We start from the raw sequence: 22,933 nt of genomic DNA, 5'->3' as shown, positions 1-22,933 counted from the left end.
CCTGAAACCTGCCCAGGAAGAGATTTGCCTCGATGGCAGGACTAGAGAACAACATAACACATCAAACAATTAATTGCTAAATTTTTGCACAGAACATAAGGAATTTGGTCTCATATGTAACCCAAGGGAGTCTCAGTACTGACTGAAATAGGCTCTGAAATGTTTAGGGACACCACTATTATCTCCATAGCCTCATATATATATATATATATATATACACACACACACATATATACACACACACATATATATACACACACATATATACATAGTAAATTGCACTATAGTTTACTCCCATTTAAATTAAATCTATTTCATCTTCATTCTCCAATGGAGAATTTTTAAATTGTCCTCCTGACCATTCCTTTAATGAACAGGTAAAGTCCTGTCAGTAAGTTAAATATTTCAACAACTGTCAAGTGCACTCATAAGCAGAAACTTCTCTTATTATTATTGCTGGGTCATGGCCAATAGAATGGAACTTCTTTTTCTCATCAAAACAAGGTAAATCAAGAATTCATTATCTTGAGTTTCACTCTGGATGTATGTTTCAGCTTCTGGCCTTGCCACTTGTCTGTGACAGATCTGGTTAGAGTTGATGAATGGTCTTAATGGTGAGTAGAAGCAATACTCTTGCCCTCTCTCACATTGTTCACTGGCAAACTATTCCAATATTTTCTGGTACCTTTGTCTGATAGAATTCCAGGATCATGATGGCTCAGATTAGTCAAAATCATTCAGAAAAGTTTTCATTCAAATCCCAAAACCATCATGACATGGATATCAAAACTATATATCATCACAACTATCAGCCACAGAAGAATTTTTAAATACCTCTCATTGTAGAATTATTTCTTTATGATGCAAATTGAAATTCAAGGCAAGAAGTAAAATTCTTCAAGCCAACAAATAAAATAAATAAAACAATAAAATATAGTAAAAATTCAAGGCAATAAGTAAAAAAAAATAAGGCACTTATCTCAAATTCCTTCAAAATTATCCTACCTATATATCCTGGGGATCTCATGTATGTAAGCTTCTAAGCTCTATGATATCTATATATTCCTGGTAACTGATCTATATAGTCTATTTAATGCAGTTTAGAAATAGCTAATATTTATTATTTCTATGTATCAGGCACTATTATTCTAAGTGATTTGTGTATATTTACTACTCAATCTCCATTTACCTTTTGTTATTTCTATTTAAAAACTAAGGCACGAAGAAAAAAATAACTTTCTCAAGGTTGCACAGGTAGGAAGTAGCATAACCAAGATCCAATCCCAGGCAGTCTGATTCCAGCATCGAAGTGCTTAATTACATACAGTAATGTAGCAAATTAAAATTCTTAATTTGCTACACATATTTATGAAATCCTATGATTTTAAATAGAGTTTCGACTGGGAGGGGGAAGCAAGGGAGAACTGCTAAAAAAAATGCAAGAATCAAATGTTATACTGCTGTGTTCATTTTAAAAAAAAATCTTTTACCGTCCTCATGGGTACAAAGAAATGTGTCACCACCCAGATACACACTAAATTGGATGTTCCAGAAATGGATTTGAATTCAAAATCTTTGATAATTATAGATAACAGACATGGGAGAACCTAATCTAAACAAAATCATTTGAGCTAAACACAAAGCTCAAATTAATTGTATAACCTAGAAATGCTCTCTGAAAGGCTAAATCTTTGGATTTTCATACTATTTGGAAAAGGAGTAGGTTCTGTTAATAGGACAGACTTCGTGCAACATATGTTAAGAAAAAAAATTGGAAGCACTTAAAAAATACAAGCTTGGAAGCTCAATCTTGCAAAAATGGAAAAAAATTCCTTAAAATATTTTGGAGCTTTTAGGAGAAAGTCAATATTAAAATTAGTACGGAACATAGAGAAAGGGCTTTATGAGTCGAGTGACTGTTGTTTTTCTAAATGTCAGCATGGAAACCCAAACAGAAAGAGGTGAGTTGGGTCCCTGGAAAGACTGACTGGGAAAGCTGAGTGTTAAGTTTGTGACGTGGTTGATGGCAACCAAAAATTGTCAAGTGCATGATGACAAAGTATTTCCTGGAACTAGGGGCTGCTTCAAGACATATAAACAAGGGTCATGTTGTGGGGGCATGTGCTTTAAACCAACATAGGATCTATATGTGGTGATATTACCAGTGGTTTGAACAATGTCAGACAGAGCTCTCTCTTTGGAAACCATTAACAGATAGTTTGAGCTGTATACTGAATTGACAATCTTTTTATACAGCAGGGAAAAATAATCAACTTTAAAACATAACTTATACTCTACTTTTATTTTTGCATCATGGAAAAGAACCAGTTTTAAAATATAAGTTGCACTCTGCTCTCATTTAATGTTACGGTCTTGAAAATATAATCCCTATCTATTAACAAAGGAGTAACTTTGTTGTAGCTTTAGTGTCTCTCCCTGAAAATCATATTTAATTCAGTACTTAATTTTAATCAAAGATAACTTTGTCTAAAGGTGTGACCACGTACTCTAAGTCAGGCAGGAAAGTGTGTTCTATTTTAAGGTTACCAAACCTCTCTGGGCCTTAGTTTTCTCATTTGTAGAAAGGAAGGATTGGTCTAAACTGTCTATAAGAGTTTATGAAGCTTTTTTTTAACCCTCCCTTGTAATCAAACTGAGATGTTGATATTTTCTAGATTGGCTATTAGTTCCAATAGAAGAGGAGCCTAGAGGTGTGTGTGTGTGTGTGTGTGTGTGTATCAGACACAACCACAATACTAACATATATACTTATAGAAATTATACTCACAAATGAATACGGTGCTTGAGAAATTTACCACACTGTAAACAAAATAAGAAACCCTCTCTGAAAACTAGAAAAGGGCTGGGTGTAGTGGCTCACTCCAGTAATCCCACCACTTTGGGAGGAGCACTTGAGCCCAGGAGTTCAAGACCAGCCTGGGTAGCATGGTGAAACCTCATCCCTATAAAATAAAAAACTAGGAAAGAAACTTGTCTAGTTTTCCCAACATGCTCTCTCCAAAACATTTTTCTCCCCATGAAAGTAAGAAAAGCACTTTGTAAAATATCTAAAACATCAACCTAAATAGTTGTAACTCTTTCTAAAGCTTTGCTGTTTCTGACTCACATCTTACCATTTATGGGGAAAAAAGTGTTTTTCTTTAAAAGTGTTCCCCCTCTAATTAAACGGAGGTGGAAGTTGAGTCAACAATGGATTTCCGGATGCTGACAAACTAAAATGTCGATAAGCTGTCAAAAGACATGCTCTGTCCAAAGCTATTATGAAATTGCATTGATCCTGAATTCTTAAGAAGAGAAAAAGACCTTTAGATTAAAAAATAGGCCTTAGGAGGAGCAAAGGAACATTAGCCTAATCATGATTCTTTACTTTTACAAACTCTTTCTGATCCATTGGCTGGCAAAAGAAGAGTAAGTCTTGCCAGATTTTCAGGGAGGAAGAAAATCTCACACTCTTCTGGCCATGTGGCCCTTATATTCTCTTACAGTACTTCCTAACCCTTTTGTAAAATGAAGAAAATTTGTTTAGAAAAAGGCCACCAGTGCTTAGGAAACAGACGAGCTGCATGGCTTGCAAGATTTTGTCTTCTATCTACATTTGTACTTGGGGTTGAGGTAGGAAATTCTTTATGCAGTGATCAGAGAGCAACCTCAGCCTCCATAAAACTTTTACTAAACCAGTAGATTTCAAATGTTATGGTGATGGTTGCAGAACTTTGTGGGTATACTAAAAACCACTGAATTTTATACTTTAAATGGGTGAATTGCATAGTATGTGAATTCTATCTCAACAACGTTGTTATAAAAATTTTTTAGTGTGTGTAGTCAACTCGGATGCTTGTTTAAAATACAGGTTCGTGAGTCTCAGGTCAAAGGACAGAATCTCTAGTCACTGGGTACAGGCAACTATATTTTAAACAAACATCTCTGGTGATTCTAATGAGATTATCCACACTTTTAAGGAAATAAAAAAAAGATGATTTATTTTGGTATGTCCCCTAAAGCAACTAAACAAACTCCACAAAAGTGTAGAATAATCAATGTAAAAAAAATCCTTCAGAAATCATAATTTGCTCTAATTCCCATTTTTTTCCATTATGAATGTGAATATTACCAGGATAATAGGAACCATGATAAAAAATTTTTCACTAGCGCCAGGTCAGGAGTCTTCTCAGATAATAATTAATATGAGCACTTAACAGACTGCAAATAAATTTTGTGAACATTTTCTTACTGAATCTTCACAAAGACCTTGTAGAGTTGTAAGAGCTGTAAAAACCACCCATCTTCTACAGATGGGAAGATGGATTCACCAAGGTTAACTGTTTTGCCTCAAAATACCCAAGTGATAATTGAACAATTGGTTTGGAAACCAGTTCTTCTGACACATAGTTCAGCACTCTTCGCTATAAAAATCTGCCTTTAAAAATGCTTTTTCAGCATGTACCAGCATGGTCTGCCCCTAACCTTTAGAAGCTATTGTTTGAGCACATTTGTAAAGTTCTGTTGTTAATGGTGCTAACAAATTGCACATCTTTTTTTTTCTATCTGCAACACAAAAAGAAAAGGCACAATTTGACACATTTACCCCAAATTCTCTGTGACATGCTTGTGTAAAAAACTGGATTCTTGTATATCAGTAGGGAAGAGCATATGTGAGTGTGTGTGTGTATATTGAGAGACAGAGAGAGACATATTGTATCTCTTTGTGTATGTGAACTGTTAAATACAACTAACATTTACTGGATAACTGCTGTGCTGTAAATCTACTTTCCTCCTGTCACCAAACTCTTCCCCAATTTCTTGAAGATATAGGCATCTGGCTCACTGCCTGCTCCGCTCAGATCTCTCCATTCTCGTGAGGTGAATTAAATGTCCTTCTCAATATCGCAGGCCTCTCAATTCCTTGATCTCATCTTTATTAACCTTCACCTCCATTCCACTTTAGGTATCCACTCTGGACCACGTCATCACCCTGAGCTTCCCCATCTTTGAAATATTTATTCTAAATATCCCACTGGCCACAGCTCTCTAATATGACTTCAAGGAATTCTCCAACCCATTTTTCTCTATCCTTCTTTCAAGAAACTCTTAGATTCTATGTTCTTCTCTTAATTAATACTCTTGTCAATTCCCAAACCTCCTGGCACCATTGTCCTTTTTCCACAAACACCTGAAAGAATCTCTGCCCAGGCAACCTTGTGATCTCCTTCCTCTGTGCCTACTTCCAGGGCTGGTGGTTCTCCACAGTCCTCCCTCGAGCCTCATGGAGTCTCAATGCTGCCTAGAAACCCTTACAGTCTTTAGAGTTTTTCCACTTTCTTGAGGTCTTTCAACACAATAAGCTGACCTTAAGGCCAGTGAGCATTTTTTTTTTTTTTTTTGAAATAGAGTCTTGCTCTGTCGCCCAGGCTGGAGTGCAGTGGCACAATCTCAGCTCCCAGCAACCTCCACCTCCTGGGTTTAAGCAATTCTCCTGCCTCAGCCTCCCAAGTAGCTGGGACTACGAACATGCACAACCACACTTGAGTAACTTTTGTATTTTTAGTAGGGACGGGGTTTCACAATGTTGGCCAGGCTAGTCTCAAACTCCTGACATCAGGTGATCCACCCGCCTCGGCCTCCCAAAGTGTTGGGATTAAAGGTGTGAGCCACTGTGCCCAGCCAGAAGCCTTTTTTGGGGGGAAAGTTTCAATTTACTATCTATAAATCTATAAAATTAACTGTATACCAGAACCCAGCTGCTCCTGCTTTTCTTTTTCTACATTGAGATATATGTGTCTCCCTTCTGCTTAAGGGAGACAAAGTACTTTTCACATATCTTTATTGTCTTCCTCTCTGTGATTCCTTCATATTTTCTTTTAAACATACTGAATCCTCTTCTGTCTTAAAATAAAAAGAAAACAATAAAAAAACCTTTCTTGGCCGGGCGCGGTGGCTCACGCTTGTAATCCCAGCACTTTGGGAAGCCGAGGTGGGCGGATCACGAGGTCAGGAGATCGAGACCATGGTGAAACACCGTCTCTACTAAAAATACAAAAAAATTAGCCGGGCATGGTGGCGGGCGCCTGTAGTCCCAGCTACTTGGAGAGGCTGAGGCAGGAGAATGGCGTGAACCCGGGAGGCGGAGCTTGCAGTGAGCCGAGACTGCACCACTGCACTCCAGCCTGGGTGACAGAGCGAGACTCCGTCTCAAAAAACAAACAAACAAAAAAAACCTTTCTTTCCTCAAGCTTTCCAGAATCTATTATCCTTTTATTTAGTTGCTCAAGTTAGCAGCTTAGGAATCATTATTTATTCTTCCCTCTTTTTTATCCTTTATATGCAACTGATAAACAAGTTCTATCAAATCCATCGCCTCAGTATCTCTTTATTCATGCATTTTTCTCTATTTTCTAATGCAAAGGCTCTAAATCTGTGCTGTCCAATAAAAATATAATGTGAGGGCCAGGCACAGTGGCTCATGCCTGTAATCCTAGCACTTTGGGAGGCCGAGGTGGGTGGATCACTTGAGGTCAGGAGTTCGAGACCAGCCTGGCCAACTTGGTGAAACTCCATCTGTACTAAAAATACAAAAATTATCTGGGCATGGTGGCGTGTGCCTGTAATCCTAGCTACTCAGGAGGCTGAGGCAGGAGAATCACTCGAACTCAGACGGCAGAGGTTCCAGTGAGCTGAGATTACATCACTGCACTCCAGCCTGGATGATGGAGCAAGACTCTGTCTCAAAAAAATAAAAATTATATATATATAGTGAATCACATATGTAAATTGTTTTCTTTTTTAATGGAAAATACCAGAAATACATTTATGTAAAATCTTTTAATGTTTTAGGAGCCACAAAAAATAAAAAGAAACCCTAAGATTAATTTTAACAATATATTTTATTTAATCCAATATGTCAAACATATTATCATTTTACATGCTACAATATGGATGAAATTTGAGGGCATTATGCTAAACGAAATAAGCTAGTCATGAAAAGACAAATACTGTTGATCCCACTTATACGAGGTACCTAGAGTAATCAAATGCATAGACACAGAAAGTAGAATGGTAGTTTCAGGGGCTGAAGGAAGGGGAAAATTGGGAATTATTGTTTAATGGGTATAGATTTTCAGTTTTACAAGATGAAAAGAGTTCTGAGTTCTGGAGATGGATGGTGGCGATGGTTGCACAACATTATGAATGTACTTAATATCACTGAACTGCACACTTAAAAATGTTTCAGATGATAAATTTTATGTTATGTATATTTTACCCTACTCCGGAGGCTGAGGCAGGACAATGGCGTGAACCCTGGGGGGCGGAGCCTGCTGTGAGCCCAAATCGCGCCACTGCACTCCAGCCTGGGCGACAGTGAGACTCCGTCTCAAAAAAAAAAAAAAAAATTGTCATTTTAGGCCAGGCACGGTGGCACATGCCTGTAATCCCAGCACTGCAAGAGGCTGAGGTGGGCAGATCACCTGAGGTCAGGAGTTTGAGACCAGCCTGGCCAACATGGTGAAGCCCTGTCTCTACTAAAAATAGAAAAATGAGATGGATATGGTGGTGCACGCCTGTAATCCCAATTACTCGGGAGGCTGAGGCAGGAGAATCTCTTGAACCCAGGAGACAGAGGTTGCAGTGAGCCAAGACATTTATAGCCAAGACTATAAAATGACTATAGTCATTTTAACATGTCATAAAATATATGTATATTTTAACATGTATATATATTTATATATACATGTATATATAAATATATATAAACTATATGTATATATTTTAACATGTATATAATTTTATATAACATAAAATATATTTTTAACATATATAGTCATTTTAACATGTCTAAAAAATATTAGTGAGATATTTTACATCTTCAGTTTGAATTAGTCATATTTTAATAGATATTTGTTGCTAGTGGACACCATACTGGACATCATCATCTCTTACCCATATCCATCATAACTTTATGGGATGCCAGGAGGAAGCTTCCAGTGGTCTCCTTGCTTCTTGTTGGGGCCCCCCCTTAGATGTTCTACAACATAGACCCTTATAAGGGCGCCCCTTATATATTTTACATACTACAGCCAGAATGATTTTGCTAAAAATAAAATTTCATGTTGTTTTCCTCCATAGAACTCAGCATGTTTCTCACAGTTCTGTGAGCTCTTATGGTATTTACAAGGATCTGCATAAACTGAACCTTGTCTACCTTCCAGCTTCATCTCTTCCTTTTCATAGTCCACAACATAGCACATGCACACACACAATTTATTTTTGCTTTTTAAAACCATTATGATCTTTTTGTATTCTGGGTCATTGCATATTCTGTTGCTTCTATTTAGAATTCTTCTCTTCATCCCTCTTATCTCTGTTCATCCTCAATAGGCTAACTGCTGCTCATACTTCAACTCTCCTCAGAAACCTTCTCTGATCCCCTAGGTCTGTTTTAAGTATTCTTTCTGTGTGCTCACATGGAACTCTTAACTCCTTCTGCCATATCCTTTATCAACACTTTTTTTTTTTAGAGATGGGATCTCACTATGTTGGCCGGGCTGGTCTCTAACTCCTGGCCTCAGGCAATCTTCCTGTTCAGCCTCCCAAAATGTTGGGACTACAGGCATGAGCTACCATGCTAGGCTTTGTCACACCATTGATACTTTCTTTATATTTGGTTGCCTCCCCGCTTGACCCTAAGTATAGTGAGGGCAGGGACAGCTCTAACTTTGTAACTTTTTTATCCCCAGTCCCAAGCATAATGCCTAGCACACAGTAGGTTTTCAATAGATGTTCACTGAGTAAATGAATAAATGTCTTATTTTTCAGGACCAGAAAAGAAGAAAGGGAACTTTTCTGATTTGCAAATTTTCTTTGATTTAAAAGTATGTGTGTCTCTTGTTATTTCTTGATTTCTTGGATCTCATAAATTTCCAAATAAATTTCCTTTAAAAAAATAGCTTAAGGTAGGTTTGAAATGGTAAAGAGCATGAAATAGACAAGATAAGCAAAGACAAGAAATCTTGCCAAAGAGAGTGACTGAATTGCACAGCATACATTAGAAGAATTAACATTCAATTTTGTAGCAAAATAACTTATTAAAGGTAACTGATGAGTTCCATGTCACTCAGTCTAATAGGAATTTTAAATCTTGGGTATCTAACCTGACTTCTCAAGTGCCAGACTTTTCCCGTTGGGATTCCTGAAACTGTTCTGCTTTTTCTTTTTTCTCAATTTGGCTGTACCTGTTCACTCTTCTTTCTCAGCCTTTAAAGGTGAGTGTTACTCAAAGCGAGAGAGCCCTCAACTAGTGTGATAACTCTGACAACACTGCTTCTCATCAAAGTATGTCTGTTTGGGTCACAAGGGCAACATATGTCTATATGCTTATTTTTGTCCCAGAGAGAATTATTCTTTTTAATAATTAGAATTTAGGTTCTGTTGTGGGAAATTGAGATCCCAAATCAAGTGACTTAAACATGAAGAAAGTTTATTTCTCTCTCATAGAAGTCCAGATGCAGACAGCTCAGTGCTGGCATGGTGGCTCCACAGCTGTCTACCACCCAAGTTGCCACCACCTGCCCAGATGTGTCCTTCCTTTTTGAGTTTCATCCCTCACTTTGCAGCTAGATTGAATCACTAGACTAAGTTCTGGCTAATGGGATCTGAGGGGAAATAAGGCTCACAACTTCCGGGATGTGTCCCTAAGGAACGAGATGTGGGCTAGGCTCAATGGTTCACGCCTGAGTTGTAATCTCAGCACGTTGGGAGGCAAAGATGGGTGGATCACTTGAGCCCAGAAGTTCGAGACCAGCCTGGGCAACATGGCAACACCCCGTCTCTACAAAGAATACAAAAATGTGGCCGGCGTGGTGGCTCATGCCTGTAATCCCAGCACTTTGGGAGGCTGAGGCAGGCGGATCACTTGAGGTCAGTAGTTGGAGACCGGCCTGGACAACATGGTGAAACCCCGTCTCTACCGAAAAAATACAAAAATTAGCTGAGCGTGGTGGCGCATGCTTGTAATCCCAGCTATTTGGGAGGCTGAGGCAGGAGAATCACTGGAACCTGGGAGGCAGAGGTTTCAGTGAGCCGAGAGGGCCACTGCACTTCAGCCTGGGTGACAGAGGAAGATCGTGTCTCAAAAAAAAAAAAAACATTAGCCAGGCTTGGTGGCCCATGCTTGCAGTTCCAGCTACTCGGGTGGCTGAGGTGGGAAAATCACTTGAGCCGGGAAGGTAGAGGTTGCAATGAGCGGAGATCACACCACTGTACTCCAGCCTGGATGACAAAGCGAGACTCCGTCTCAAAACAAAAACAAACAAAAAATGTCTTTTTCTTTTTTTAATTCTTTGGAGCAAATGTGTTACTACAATAAAAGGTAGAACAGATATTGGAGACAAGTAGCAGTCTTTAACACAGCCTTAGCATTTCTTCAGACTTAACTCTAATGATGCAGCCCTGGGGTACAAATTTAAGGGTGAGATAACCTTGGTTTGATTTCTGCTTTGAACGTCTCTACTTGTGTGAACCTGGGCAAGTCACAATGTTTTCGAGTGTTTGTTTCTTCCTTTAATACTCTATGCAAAGCTCCACACTATAGAGTTCGTCATGTTGTACTGCAGTTTATCTTTGTGTTCGCCTCTGCTTGGTTCATCACCCTACACATAGCACTCCCTGTTAATAGTTACGGGCTTTTACTTAGTAGTTGTTCCCCCACCTCTATAACAGCTTTCTCCTTTCCCTATACATTCAGAAGAAACCATTGTCTTTGATCCTTTTTCACATCAGTTACACCAGTGGTCCCAAACCTTTCAGCCCCAGGGATTGGTTTCGTGGAAGACAATGTTTCCACGGGCCGGGGCGGGAAGGGGGTGGGGGCGCGAAAGGGGTGGGGACGCGGGCAGGGGCAGGGACTGGTATGGTTTCTGGATGAAACTGTTCCACCTCAGATTATCAGGCATTAGATTCCCATAAGGAGCCGGCAACCTAGATCCTAGATCCTTAGCGTGGGCGGTTGACAATAAGATACCTATTAGAAAACCTATTAGAGAATCTGTTGCTACCGCTGATCTGACAGGGGGCGGGGCTCAGGCAGTAACGCTGGCTTGCCCGCCGCTCACCTCCTGTTATGCAGCCGGGTTCCTGCGGCCTGGGGGGGGGGTCAGAGACCCCTGAGTTACACACTCTGGACAAGTAACCTCTCAGTCACATGAATCCCATCCCATTGTTAACACGTTCCTTTCCATATCCCCCCTCTTTTACTTGTTATAATTTACATATTATAAAATGTCCCCCCGACCCCCCGCTTTTTTTTTTTTTTTTGAGACAGAGTCTCGCTCTGTCGCCCAGGCTGGAGTGCAGTGGCGCAATCTCGGCTCACTGCAAACTCCGCCTCCCGGGTTCAGGCGATTCTCCGGCCTCAGCCTCTTGAGTAGCTGGAATTACAGGCGTGCTCCACCACGCTAATTTTTGTATTTTTAGTAGAGACGGGGTAATGTACCCATTTTAACTGTACAATTAAGTGATAGTAAGTTTATTGAATTGTACAAACATCACCATAATCCAGTTTTAGAATATCATCATTACCACAGTAGAATTCCTTTTGCCCATTTACCCTTAAACACCCTTTTAACCAATCTCCCACATGAAATTGTGAGCCAGCATGATTATTGAGAACCCAGTGAATACTTAGTGCTATGAGGAATTCACAGAATAAAATACAATAGCTAATCTCAGCGGAGTATAGCTAGTTGATAAAACGAGACCTCAGTCAGCGATCACCATAAGAAAATACATATCCTATTCTTGGCTTTTGTGAATAGGGTAGTACCATTAGACTCCAGAAACTCCTATAGTTGAGCAGATCACCTAAATCTTGAAAAATCTTTCCTGCCTCATAAAGGTAGCTATTTTTTTTCTCTTTCCAGTTTTAAAACACTTTTTTTTTTTTTTGAGACAAGGTCTCATTCTTCACTCAGGTTGAAGTGCAGTGGTGCGATCTTGGCTCACTGCAGCCTTGACCTCCCAGGTTTAGTGAATCCTCCTACCTCAGCCTCCCAAGTATCTGGGACTACAGGTGCATGCCATCACTCCTGTGTAATTTTTGTATTTTTCGTAGAGATGGGGCTTTGCCTCTTAATCCTGTCACAATGGCAACTAAGTTCCCAACATACGAACTTTTGGGGGACATACTCAAGCTATAGCAAATATGTACCTCCTTCAGTTTCCATCTATCTGTAAACAGCATCTAAATTATGGAATTTGCGTATTTCCAAGTAGACTCTAACTTACTACTCAATCAATACTTCTAAAAGCAAATTATGATCACTATAATTTTTCACATTGGGGTACTTTCTGAAAAGAGTAATGTTTATTAACTTTCTCTGAATTAAATGTAACCAGTAGCGTTTTGGCCTTCGGGTTGGTATTAATGATTATTAGCTGTGATTATGAAGAATTATTAAGTTATGGCCCTGAGGAGCAAAATAATGTATTTCAAAAAGCTACTTGTTCCTATAGGTAATGAGTAAAGCAATCCAGTCCTTTTTCATTCAGCAAGCCACAAGTACTGGAATTCCCTGAGACCAGGTGTAGATGACTCTCCTCCCCACCCATCTCCTTCTTTCTTCTTGAGCCCCGCCCCCCCGCCTTTTTTTTTTAATTTTTTTATTTTTGAGATGGAGTCTCACTCTGTCACCCAGGCTGGAGTGCAGTGGTACGATTTTGGCTCACTGCAACCTCTACTTCCTGGGTTCAAGTGATTCTTCTGCCTCAGCCTCCCAAGTAGCTGAAACTACAAGCACCCAGCACCATACCAGGGTTTTTTTTGTTTTGTTTTGTTTTGTTTTTCAGTAGAGACGGGGTTTGTTATATTGGCCAGGCTGGTCTTGAACTCCTGACCTCAGGTGATCAGCCCACCTTGGCCTCTCAAAGTGCTGGGATTACAGGCATAAGCCACCATGCCTGGCCTCTTCTTGAGCCTTTTTAATGGCCAGAAAATCATCAGGGAGAGACTACTTGAGGAACTCATTCATGTAATGTGATTATGGGGTGGGGGAGACAGAATGCATGAGGTTAAGAAATACTTGTTTTTAGCACTTGAACACCTGCCTCCACCAGTTTCATTTTATGTGGAAAAAAAAAAAGAGAGAGAGAGGAGAAGTTGGAGTGAGTAAGCTTCTTTCACCCTCTAGCACTGCAAATTCCTGAGTGCAAAGAGCTCTGGGCAGAAGTCTTCCACTTTCAGAATTATGGCAGCCTCGAATGCTCATGCATTCAATGAAGAACTTGAGAAAGGATGTGCTCAAATGCAGTGATTCTGTACCTTGTCTGCATATTAGAATCACCTGGGTAGCCTTTCAAAACAGCTACCAATTAAGTAAGTATATTTGCAGGTGGGAGCTAGGCATCAGTATTTTTTTTAAAGCTTGCCAGCTACCTCCAATGTGCAGCCAAGGCTGAGACGCACTGGCTTAATAATAAGTTTCTTATGTGGACATGCTAACAGCTCTCAGGCAGTGGCTCTCAATCTTAGCTGCACATTGGAATCACCTGAGGGTTTAAAAACTATTGATGTGGGGGAAATGGGGAAATGTTGGTCAAAGGGTACAAACTTTCAGTTATAAGACGAACAAGTTCTGGGACTTAGTGTATAGCATAGGTGGTGATGGATGTGTTAACTTGATTGTGGTAATCATTACACGGTGAACACATATATCAAATCATCATTTTGAACACCTGAATGCATTAAATATTTGTCAATTATGTATACATATATATATATATATATATATTTAAAAAGATGCTGATGCCTGGACTCACCCCTAGAGATCCTGATCTAATTGGTCTTGGTTTAGGCTCAAGCAAGTATCGGCATTTTTCAAAGCCTTCCTCAGTGAGTCTAATGTACAGTCAGAGTAAAAACCACCACTGGACTGGGAAAAAACATTTTGGCTTGTACCCAGCTCTGAGGGAAGGATGCTCAACACCTCCTGGACAAAAAGTGCCAGGAGCTGAAGCAAGAAATGTGAAGAGTGCCAGAGGTAGATGTCACCTGCTTCAAAAGGGGGTTTAAGGTCAATCCTTGTGTATTGGTCAGGGTTTTCCAGAGGGACAGAACAAATAGGATATATATATATATATATATATATATATATATATCTCCTATATATATATACTCGATCTATATATCTCCTATACATATATATACTCGATCTATATATCTCCTATATATATATACTCGATCTATATATATATATATCCTATATATATACTCGATCTATATATATATATCCTATATATATACTCGATCTATATATATATCCTATATATGTATACTCGATCTATATATATATATCCTATATATATACTCGATCTATATATCCTATATATAGATATATATATCCTACATATATATCCTATATATACATCCTATATATATCCTATATACACGTCCTATATATATATCCTATATACACGTCCTATATATATCCTATATATACGTCCTATATATATCCTATATATACGTCCTATATATATCTCCTATATATATGTCCTATATATATGTCCTATATATGTCCTATATATATGTCCTATATATAGTGTGTCCTATATATATGTCCTATATATATGTGTGTCCTATATATATGTCCTATATATATGTCCTATATATGTGTCCTATATATGTGTGTCCTATATATATGTCCTATATATGTGTGTCCTATATATATGTGTCCTATATATATGTCCTATATATATGTCCTATATATATGTCCTATATGTATATGTCCTATATATATGTCCTATATGTATATGTCCTATATATGTCCTATATGTATATGTCCTATATATATCCTATGTATATGTCCTATATATATATCCTATGTGTATATGTCCTATATATATATCCTATGTGTATATGTCCTATATATATATCCTATGTGTATATGTCCTATATATATATCCTATGTGTATATGTCCTATATATATCCTATATATGTCCTATATATATATCCTCTATATATGTCCTATATATATATCCTATATATATCCTATATATATCCTATATATATATCCTATATATATATCCTATATATATCCTATATATATCCTATATATATATCCTATATATATCCTATATCCTATATATATCCTATATATATCCTATATCCTATATATATATCCTATATATATATATCCTATATCCTATATATATATATCCTATATATATATCCTATATATATATAGAAGTGTATTAAGGAGTATTGACTCACACCAATCACAAAGCAAAGTCCCACAATAGGCTGTGTGCAAGCTGAGGAAGAAAGAAGCCAGCAGTGGCTCAGTCCAAGTCTAAAAGCCTCAAAAGCAGGGAAGCTGACAGTGTAGCCTTCAGTCTGTGACTGAAGACCCGATAGCCACCAGCAAACCACTGATGTAAGTCCAAGAGTCCATAGGCCGAAGAACCTGGAGTCTGAAGTCCAATCCAGCATGAGAGAAAGACGAAAGCCAGAAGACTCAGCAAGCCAGCTTATCCCACCTTCTTCCACCAACTGGAAGGTGCTCAACCACATTGAGAGTGGGTCTCCCTCTCTCAGTTCACTGACTCAAATGTTAATCTCCTCTGGCAACACCCTCACAGACACACCCAGAAACAATACTTTACCAGCTATCTAGGCATCCTTCAGTCCAATCAAGTTGACACCTAATATTAATCATCACACCTTGTGAATTATATGTGTGTGACACAGACTGAGAATAGGGGACTGTCTCTAACCAAGAGAGATGTGGGGAGCATAGATGATAGAACTGGATTTTAAATATTCCTAATTTTCGACATTTGGTGTATTAGGCTATTCTTGCATTGCTATAAAGAAATACCTGACAGACGGTATTTGTTGTTGTTGTTGTTTTATTTTTATTTTTATTTTTTTGAGATGGAGTCTTGCTCTGTCGCCCAGGCTGGAGTGCAGTGGCGCCATCCCTGCTCACTGCAACCTCTGCCTCCTGGGCTCAAGTGATTTTCTTGCCTCAGCCTTCTGAGTAGCTGGGATTACGGGCGCGCACCAACACACACCGCTAATTTTTGTATTTTTAGTAGAGATGGGGCTTCACCATGTTGGCCAGGCTGATCTTGAACTCCTGACCTCAGGTGATCCACCCTCCTCAGCCTCCTAAAATGCTGGGATTACAGGCATGAGCCACCTCGCCTGGCCAGAGACGGTAATTTTTAAAGAAAAGAGGTTTGATTGGCTTACGGTTATGCAGGCTGTACAGGAAGCATGATGCTGGCATCTGCTCAGCTTCTGGGGATGGGCCTCAGGAAACCAACATTCATGGTGAAAGGCAAAGCAGGAGCAGGCACTTCACATGGTCAGAGCAGCAACAAGAGAGTGTGGGGGAAGGTGCCACACACTTTTAAACAGATCTCACGAGAACTCATTCACTATCGCTGAAGACAGTACCAAGAGGATGGTACTAAACCATCATGAGAAAGCACCCTGTGACCTGATCACCTCCCACAAGGCCCCATTCCAACACTGGAGATTACAACTGGACATGAGATTTGGGTGAGGACACAGATCCAAACCATATCATTTGGTCATCCTCTTTACATATTTGAGCAGAGCTGGATCCAACAAGGTTTCCTGAAAAGGCCCCCAATCCAGAAATGCACCCGCTGCTTCACCTCTCCCATCAGCCATAGTGGCTGAAAAAACCCACTAAGTGAGAGCCTTTTTGATTAAGGTAAGCCAGTAAAGCAATTTCACATCCCCTGCTGGCTTTAGAGCTCTAAATCAACTTTACGTCCTATGTTGGTTTTAGAGATCAGCCTCATTTGCTTTATCAGATGCACCTACATAGCCTGAACTCTTGAAATGGGAGGAGTGAACATTTAAGAGGGATCTCCTCTGGGCTCTGAAATTTCCGAATTGCTTGAGAAAAAAAAGCCCCCAAAATGGAAGGCCTCAGGTGATGGAGAAATAACCATAACATGAGGAAGAGGATCCCCCAAAAAGATGATAAAGTTGAAGACGCCAGAGGCCATATTTCCCTCATAGTGAACTGAATGGTATAGTTTAAATTTGCATTGGGTGGAGAAATGGCTGTCCCCATTTCCTGATTCAGAATCAATTGAAGATGCTCATGTTCTAGTGCCTGAGGGTGGAATGCAGAGGGTGATTTGGACATGTTCAGGCTTGGTAGAGCAGAGCTCTTCAATGACTGTCCTCTTGGACATTCTGTATTATATTTGAATTAGATCAGCCTGTGTCCTGTTCTAGTTTAAACCGAAATTCAATTATGAGCCATTATTTGCTTAAATTACTGTAAGCAAACACAATGGTTTATTTATTTTTAATTCAGAAGTTGATTGTGAAACTTGTGGTTTGCTCAGAGTGATTTTGAAATCTCTGTTTTCTGCTCTGGTTCTCGGCTTGCTGACCAAATGGTCATTTATCGAGAGTGCTCTGCAACTGAAGGAAGTGGAAATTCTAGGCCCTCACGGTGCTACCTGTTGGGGCCAGCCTTACAGGTCAGCTGGAAGTGACGGTGACCCAGCTACCTCGACACCAGATCTCTACCCTGCTCCCATCGGAGTGTCTGAGGCTTCCACCACTCAGCTTTCACCAGGCTGGGGTGGTATCAGCTTAAACTGTACCTGAAAAAGTCAAACACACCTCATCTCACTATACTGCAAGTCAGCACATCGATTTACCTAGCACTCAGCCAACTGGAGAGGCAATTTCAGAGGGAACAGGACTCAGGGTAGGTCTTTTAATTTGGAGCTTGGGTACCATTAGTGGTTAGACAGGGTTCAGAGGACATTAAAGGAGATGTTCAGTGACTTACACTACGATCACCACTTACCAATCCGTTAAGACTGGCCCAGGGTGTGAATATCAAAAGGAGAAAAAAAAAATCTACCTGGAGCAAGTCCCCTGCCCCGATATTATCATAGTTTATATATGATTAAGCTACACCGAGGGTGGTGGTATCATATTCTTTCTTTCAGTTTGAGCCTCATGAAAATGAAGAGCAAGCTGCAAATCATTTTTATCTGCAAGGGGTCATCTGGCTGTAACCCCTACATAAGCAAGATATGGGGATTTGGCGTGAACACGTGGTTTTCCTGAGATGTGCATTTATTTTCGGGGGTGAAGAGTGTTCAGGTAAATCCATAATGTTTTCGTGTGCGAAGAGAAGGTCTCCACCTTTCTGCTCCATGAACCAGCCTCCATGGGTAGCAGACGCGACGCTCGCGGCACGGCCCGAGCGCTGGGCCCGGGCTCGAGGTTTGGACCGGGGTTCTACCCGGCAGCAAAGCCAGAGGCCGGACACACAACGACCTCCTGGATCTGCGGCGCCTGCGCAATAAGCCTGGGGCGGCGTCAGCTCCGGCAGGCACTGGGCACCGAGGAGTCCCACCGCTCTGGCCGCGCAGGGCACCGGATCTATCCGGACGTCCAGCAGAAGTGCTCTGGAGTGAGACCTCATTGGTCCCAGCTGAGCGTTTCGTTGGCCAGCTCGTTGCGCGAGGTCTGAATGCACAGGGGAAACAACTTAGGGTGAGTATGGGAAAAGAAGAAACACATTTCAGAAGCACTCACCAATATAAATTCTTAAAAATAAAGATCTTAATACAATAATTTGACTAGAGGTAACAGACTGAATGAGTATGGATACCAGAAGCAACCTATCGGCTGGGGGATGTAGCTCAGTGGTAGAGCGCGCGCTTCGCATGTGTGAGGTCCCGGGTTCAATCCCCGGCATCTCCAAAACAGCCAGTGTTTGCGTTTTTTTCCTTTTCCTCCTTTCCTGTTGATATCTTAGAACACTTACCCCATTACTTGTACATACATTTTGCTCACATCTAGGCCGCCCAAAAACAATATAAAAGGAGGGCTGAAAAAAATCAGCGAACTAAAAGTCAACGTCTGCATTGGCCGGGAATCGAACCCGGGCCTCCCGCGTGGCAGGCGAGAATTCTACCACTGAACCACCAATGCTTATAACATAAGGTGTTTTCTATTCTTTACTAGAAGAGATTTACACCCTGGTAATTCTACTCTAAACAATCGTGTATTTGTGTATTCAAAAACAGAAAGCAATCAAATTTTTAATCACATAATTATCATAAAATATTAGAAAAACATTAATATTTACAAAAATTTTCATTATACTAACTTCTTTAGAACTTTATGAGATTCTTTCTTCTGAAACTCTCTGGTGAAGGAGGCAAATGAAGATTTTGTTATATATGCACAGGATTACACAATCACCTAGCCTATCTTCAGACACTTAGATAATTTATAACAACTCTCCCTCCAACCCCCTGCCATTTTTTTCTTTTATTATTTTACCTATTCAGACAAATACATAATGGAGATTTGTTAGAAATTGGGAACAGAGGCAAAGAAACAGGGAACAGAAATTTGAACACTGACCCAAATTTATAATTTGGAAATTGGTAAATTGAAACTATGTGATTTGCATAGGGAACTTGAAATATTGATGATTCAAGCCAAGTGACCTGAATTCTCTAAGCTGCCCCTTCCGTCATTTAAGACCCTTTTTAACTCTAATAGTATGAGTCTGATCCTTCACCCTTAGTTTCCAAGGAAAGTGAAATTGTGAATGATACAACAAAAGATATAGGAGGGGAAAAAAATAAAGTGAAGGAAATGAATTTATGGAAATTATTCTAAATACGAGATAAAAGGCTGTGGATATAGGCAACATTGGCTTTTTATCTCTGGGAGGGAAATACCTAACAATTTCCAGAATCTTTGGTCAAGAAGAATTTGGGGAAAAGTTATGAGAAAATAACAGCTAACACATAGCAGTAACTGTGTGCCAGGCTATGTAAGTACACTACACACGGACTTCAACCCCGTGAGGTAGGAAGCTGAGGCTCGTAGAGGCAAGATTGGAACACACAGTATTATGTTCAGTGTTGGAGTGCTTAGTTAGTACTGCCCGTTCAGCCTACAACAGAATAGGTCACTGTGTATTGAAACTCAAATGCTGCATGTAGTTTAGGACATTATATATTAAGAATAATCAAATGGTGTTAGAGAAAGATCATAAAAGGCTACTGAAATAAGGTAGTGACTTCTCCATTAAGATTCATCTTTAAGGACTTCTTAGTGTGTGGGTAAAGAGCAAAATCTGAAGACAAATACAGAATTATAAAGACATAAAAGATATGAAGGGATTAGGGAATTAGAGAATCAGATTATAATCCTAAATAACCTGTGGAAGAACAAGGTCAACTCATTTTACTTCTTCTAACTTTAGTTAATTCTTTAAAATGAAAGAAATGGGGGAGAAATGGGGTTTTAAAATCCCATTCTGAAGTGATGTACCTTTCCAGAAGTGCTTCAGGGCCATTGGCTGGTAAGGCCTCACTTTCATGGCGGGGACTACAGGTGTGCACCACTATGCATGGCTAATTTTATATAGATAGATAGATAGATAGATAGATAGATAGATAGATAGATAGATAGATAGATATTTATTTTTTGGAGAGAAGGGAGAGGTGTCTCGCTATGTTAGCCAGGCTGGCTTCAAACTCTTGAGCTCAGGCAATCCTCCCTGCTCTGTCTCCCAAAGTGTTGGGATTACAGGGGTAAGCCATTGTGCCTGGCCCCCGAGATTCTTAAATACTGTTTTTAATTTTGAATCCTAACTTCAGAAATCTAAAGAATCTTAAATTATTTAGTTCAGGCCTTCTCGAAGTTTTTATTTTGAACGTGTAACCTAACAAACAAAGGCAAATAAATAGGGCATTTAAAAATGAGCTGGTGGAACTGAGGGAGCAGGGCAATAAAAATGAGGCCTCACCAGCCAATGGTGAAGCTCAAGTGGGAGGCCTGAGGTCGAAGCTCCAGAGAGCCAAGATCGTGCCACTGCACTCCAGCCTGGGCGACAAAGTGAGCCCCTGTCTCAAAAAAAAAAAAAAAAAAAAAAAACCCTCAGAACACAAGGAAAAAAGTCTTATGTAAAACATTACTAGTGGCCTACCTAAAAGCCTTTTTATTTATTTTTTCTTGCTAGAAGTCCATTCTAGTTTACCTAGCCCAAGGGACAAATGTGGTGCTCTAAGCCAATTATCTCATTTTTCTTTCCAAATTGATCTGAGGTGTGCTTTTCACTGAATCCCTGCCAATGAGGGCAAGAATAGTCAGCTAGGAGTTTCTGGGAAAGATGATATGGAAGATCTCTCTTACCCTTTCTCCTTGTATGAGGGTGTAATGCTTGGAGCTGCCCCAACCATCCTATGACTTGAAGGGAGACAGAGGGTGATCCGGCAGGAAAATAGAAAAAGGCTCTACACCATCCTGAAATTTTTTTTATGTAGACTTTTGGTTAGGTAAAGTCCTCCATTGTTTAAGTACGTTTGAGTTGAGCATTTTGTTACATGTAGCCAAAAGCATTCAAGGGGTGTGTGTGTGTGTGTGTGTGTGTGTGTGTGTGCCTGCACGTGTGTGCATCCAGCAGTCCATCCAACTCCTTCTGGTACAAGAAACCTTCTGTTCTATAGATAATCAATACTTTGAGATGTGGGTTAGGTTAACTTGCCTCTTTTTCTGTATTTCTCTGTCACAATAGCAGGTGTGTAAAACAGGTCTCATTAAATATTTTCCCTTGGCACTGTACTTTTTTAGAGATGGGTATGTGACTAAATCTGGGACAATGAAAAGTCCTTGCCAAAACTCTCTTGCAGAAGTTTTAAGTAAAAACTGTCTTTTTGCTGGGTTGTTCAGACAGCTTGAGTGTATAGTTTGGGTTGTCCAGAAGAAAGAGACAAACATATTCCTAATATGATATTGAGCCACTAGAAGCAGCCATGCCTGACTAGAAAAAATTCTGGATTTTGTGTTTATATGAGTCAGTAAATTGCCCTTAAACAATAAGTGGTGGCCTAAGTGTAGTAATTCACACCAGTAATCCTAGCACTTTGAGAGGCTGAGACAGAAGGATCACCTGAGGCCAAGAGTTTGACAACAGCCTGGGCAACATAGTGAGACCTTGTCTCTACAAAAAATAAAAAATAAAAAAGTAAATTACCCAGGTGTGGTGGTACACACCTGTAGTTCCAGCTACTTGGGAGACTAAGGTTGGAGGGTTGCTCGAGCCTGGGAGTTTGAGGCTGGCTGCAGTGAGCTATAACTGTGCCACTGCACTTGAACCTTTGCAACAGAGCAAGACCCTGTCTCTAAAAAAACATACAACAACAACAAAATTAGCCTTTAAAGTTAGTTTGAGCAGTATTTTGCTAGAATCTTAACACAAATTGAGAAACACTTTTACCCCAAACATGGTAAACTTAGAGAACTCATTACCCAGGGTGTGATATAGACTAATAATATTAAAGTTTAAGAAAAATTTAGGCCAAGCATGGTGCCTCATCCCTGTAATCCCAGCACTTTGGGAGGCCGAGGTGAGTGGATCACCTGGGGTCAGAAGTTCAAGACCAGCCTGGCCAATGTGTGAAACCCCGTCTCTATTAAAAATACAAAAAAAGGCCGGGCACGGTGGCTCATGCTTGTAATCCCAGCACTTTGGGAGGCCGAGGGGGGCGGATCACGAGGTCAGGAGATCGAGACCACGGTGAAACCCCGTCTCTACTAAAAATACAACAAATAAATAAATAAATAAATAAAATAAAAATACAAAAAAAAAAAAAAAAAGGTGGGCATGGTGGTGCGGCTGTAATCCCACTATTCAGGAGGCTGAGGCAGGAGAATCCCTTGAACCCAGGAGGCAGAGATTGTGGTGAGCCAAGATTGTGCCATTGCACTCCAGCCTAGGAAACAGAGTGAGACTCCATCTCCAAAAAAAAAAAAAGGAAAAGAAAAATTTAGAGAAATTAGTCAATGATAACACTACAAGGAGACAACAAAAACCATGAGAAAATTTTTAG

At 39.8% G+C, this 22,933-nt stretch overlaps 2 non-coding genes across 2 annotated transcripts; one reads left to right on the top strand and one right to left on the bottom strand.

Moving 5' to 3' along the window:
- Positions 1-18,710: 18,710 nt before the first annotated feature.
- On the top strand, positions 18,711-18,782 carry TRNAA-CGC (transfer RNA alanine (anticodon CGC)). The gene has a single exon. It is a non-coding gene; the product is annotated as a tRNA-Ala (tRNA).
- A 160-nt stretch (positions 18,783-18,942) lies between these two features.
- TRNAG-GCC (transfer RNA glycine (anticodon GCC)) lies at positions 18,943-19,013 on the bottom strand. Its single transcript has one exon. It is a non-coding gene; the product is annotated as a tRNA-Gly (tRNA).
- Positions 19,014-22,933: the final 3,920 nt, after the last annotated feature.

Source organism: Symphalangus syndactylus, chromosome 9 (assembly GCF_028878055.3).
Source record: "Symphalangus syndactylus isolate Jambi chromosome 9, NHGRI_mSymSyn1-v2.1_pri, whole genome shotgun sequence".
Taxonomy (NCBI): domain Eukaryota; kingdom Metazoa; phylum Chordata; class Mammalia; order Primates; family Hylobatidae; genus Symphalangus; species Symphalangus syndactylus.
This window is presented reverse-complemented; position numbering and strand designations above follow the sequence as displayed.